Raw genomic sequence first — 3,867 nt, 5'->3', positions numbered from 1 at the left:
TTTCATTTTTCCTCTTAAAGGTTGCTTCCTGTGCGCAAAGGTTGCTGAGGTCTGGGGAGGACGAGGTTGGCTGGGGCTGGGGGGGGGGGGGCCCTCCCATTCTTTGCTCCTGTTTTCCTTATAGGATATCGGTGGGCAGAGCTGGGAGGGTCATCAGTGATGTGTCCTGGGGATAAATACACCTTTCCCCCATACATGGAGGAGACTCTCTCAACGCAGACACACTGTTATTTTTGGTTGTGGCATTTTGTAGCTTGTTTGTTTTGGCACCTCTCAACACCCATCATTATCACCATCTATGCACGCAACCACTCACTTACACTACTGACTACACAAACACCATTGTTAATTGTATATAGTTTACTTTAGATAATAAATATATTTGTATTATTCCTGGATCTCTGCGTTGTCTCCCTTTTTGATACGGGCTACGAGCCGGTTCGTGACAGTGTGTTCCTTTTTTAATGTTGTACTGCTTATGATGAGCTAATGCTAAGCTATTTGCTGGCTATGTGTGGTGACATGTTTGTTGACATCATACAATACATTATGGTTGTCACGTAAGCGTCTGTCAGACCAAGCGTTGACTGACTTATGGTGCTTTCAAGACAACTGTGAACTCTGAAAAATACTAGGTCAAATCATGATGTCAATGATCTTCAGGTCGGGAAGTCGAAGCTATAGAAAGAGGCCCGAGTTCCCGAGTTGGAATTCCGAGTTGGATGACCGTTAAAAGATTTTTCCCAGTCGGGGCTCATTTTTTCCCCCCGAGTTCCCAGTTGTCTTGAACACACTGAAGTCTGAGATTTCCCAGTTCCCAGTTGTTTTGAACGTGGCATCAGATTGTAACTTTGGTACCTCAGGGTTGCCAGTTTGACCCCCATTTATTGACAAATCCCCCATCATAGTAATATTTCCTGCATCACATCCCCCCGTGATACCTTCCCCCATTTCTACCTCCCATGGACTTGAAGACCCCCCTAAAATGGTTTCATCCCTGTTTAGCTTTCGCGTTACAGTTAGGCAGGCTTGTATTTGGTGTGATTTTCTGTGAGGTGAAAACATTTTATTTGCTATGTGATTTGTCAAAAACAGTAAACGACTTGTTAAGTGCTCCAGTTCTTGTATACACTGTAACAAGTACATCGATGACTTGTAATACGCTGAAAAGTGGCTAAACTAAGTTCATATTTCTCAGGCAATGAGCGCAGCCATCTTTGACTTGTGCTCACCAGAGATGTGTTACATTGTAAACTAGTCTATCTGTTAGGTCGCTAACTTAGGTTTTGTTTTCTGTCAGCGCAAGCTGTTATTTAGACTGGTTTATGGAATGAGTTTGGCTGTGTTCCATGTGATGCTTGGATGAGGTTTGCATTTATCTTTTACAATAAAAGGTAAAATTGAGGTATAAAGTTTAAGACCTCTATTTTCCATCAATACAAAAAAATATTTAGATGCTGTTCAGACAATGCTGTTTAGACGCGTTTGTTGCGTCATAAGTTCTATTGCTACTGTTCCAATCACATATTTGAGATCGTACGCTGCAGGGACCACTCAACAATGATCAAAAATACATGATCGTACGCGTCAAAGGTTAAAGTCTGAAAAAGTAGTTCCCTACATACAAAATACTTTGTGAAAAAGTATGTATATATCTGAAATGTCTGACTACAAATTGCAACAACAGATCAGGGAGCTGTAAAGCAGGTTAGCAACAACAAAGTACTTTGACCTAATCAACCCTAGTCACTTGTCTCTTCTGTAGATCTGAAAGGATTAGAGAGGTAATGGTATATGCAATGTGGTGAATGTTCCATCTTGCCTTTTGAAGGCAAGCTATTACCAAATTGCTTATATCTAAATATTTGGCTAAGTGCTATCTTATGTAAATGCGACCCATCTCATCTGATGTAACTAAACCTGAAGTGTTTATTCAATGTCCTTCTCCCCCTCCCATAGGTTTTCCCTTCGGAGTGGAAGTGTCACAATGTAGCCCTGTCAAAGCTCTCCTCCCCAGAGTACCATGATTACTTTCTCCATGGGCTTTCCAGGGGCCCCGTGTCGCAGTGTTGGTGTGACGGTGTCCAGAGGACCACACCCTGGTCTCAGTACCATCAGCTGAGCTCCGTGCTCAGCCTGGATGCCGTGCTGGCTAAGGACAGAGAAAACCATGTTTCAATAGTGCATATTGTTAATTTAACAAAAAATCTAAACATGAGAATTACTACTTTATAGTAGATAAATAATATTGGTTGGAGCTTAAGTAAATGAATGTAAAGAACATCATATTCTACAGACCGTTGTGAGTACCACACTTACCTCCACAAGTTCCTTGGTGTCCACATCACCAACAAACTACCATGGTCCAAGCACACCAAGACAGTCGTGAAAAGGGCACGACAAAGCCTATTCCCCCTCAGGAGACTGAAAAGATTTGGCATGCGTCCTCAGATGCTCAAAACATTCTACAGCTGCACCATCGAGAGCACTCTGACTGGTTGCATCACTGCCTGGTAGGGCAACTGCTTGGCCTCCGACCCCCCCCCTCTCTTTTACGCTGCTGCTATTCTGTTTATTATCTATGCATAGTCACCTTAACTCTACCTACATGTACATCTTACCTCAATTACCCTGACTAACCGGTGCCCCCACACATTGACTCTGTACCGGTACCCCCTGTTCTGTACTGGTACCCCCTGTATATAGTCTCGCTATTGTTATTTTACTGCTGCTCTTTAATTATTTGTTACTTTTATTTCTTATTTTTTACTTATCTATGTTTTACTTAACACGTATTTTTCTTAACTGCATTGTTGGTTAAGGGCTTGTAAGTAAACATTTCACTGTAAGGTGTACACCTGTTGTATTCGACGCATGTGACAAAAACATTTTGATTTGATGAATGTATTGTATTGCCTTGAGACCAATGGAATGGGTGGAGTAGAATGTGTTGCTAGGTATATAGACCAGCGTACGCCATGGAATAACACCATATATAGATTCTACAAACCCTATTCAGTACTCCCAATCACACTTTTACTTCTGCACAGAATAATTTATTTCTCTATAAGCCAATTCGTAATTTATAGGCTAACTGTGTATTGCATTGGGACCAATGGAATGGGTGGAGTAGAACGTGTTGCTGGGCTTGTAGAACTCAGTCACCCATGACATAACACCATATATAGATTCTACAGACCCTACAAAGTACTCCCCACTTTTACATCGGCACAAATAATAATTTTTCCTCTACAGTGCTATATTTCTACCGTATAGTGTCCAGGCACCCCATTTAAGCTGTTTGACCACAGTAAAGGGCAGCAACACTCAGTATTATTCAGAGCCTCATGAAATTACACCATACACATTTTACAGACCCTACTGAATATTCCCCAGAATACCTTTACTGCGGCACCCAGAATAGTGTTTGCGCTATAAGCCAATATATATTCCATATACAGTGATTCGCATTGCGGCTGCCAATGGAATGGATGGAGTAAAAGGCCAGCAACACTCTGTATTATTCAGCGCCCCATGAAATTACACCATCAATACATTTTACAGACTCTAATGAGTATTCCCTACAATACTTTTACTGTGGCACTTAGAATAGTTTTTACTCTAAACCAACATGTATTCTAACAGTTATTCTCATTAGAGGCATTTATTTGACCTTGAATATGTTTTCAAACCCACAGTTAATGCATGTCTCTTATATATGAACCAATATGAATCATTGTTAATGTTTAGACAATGATCTTTTATATATCATGAATACAGGTTATTGACACTGTTCTACTATTATGTGGGGGACTTTTATTTAGAACATTTCCGGAAGTACTTTATTTTGTTGCTGATGGAATTTCC

Source organism: Salmo salar, chromosome 09 (genome assembly GCF_965601325.2).
Source record: "Salmo salar chromosome 09, fSalSal1, whole genome shotgun sequence".
In the NCBI taxonomy this organism is placed as follows: Eukaryota; Metazoa; Chordata; class Actinopteri; order Salmoniformes; family Salmonidae; genus Salmo; species Salmo salar.
This window is presented reverse-complemented; position numbering follows the sequence as displayed.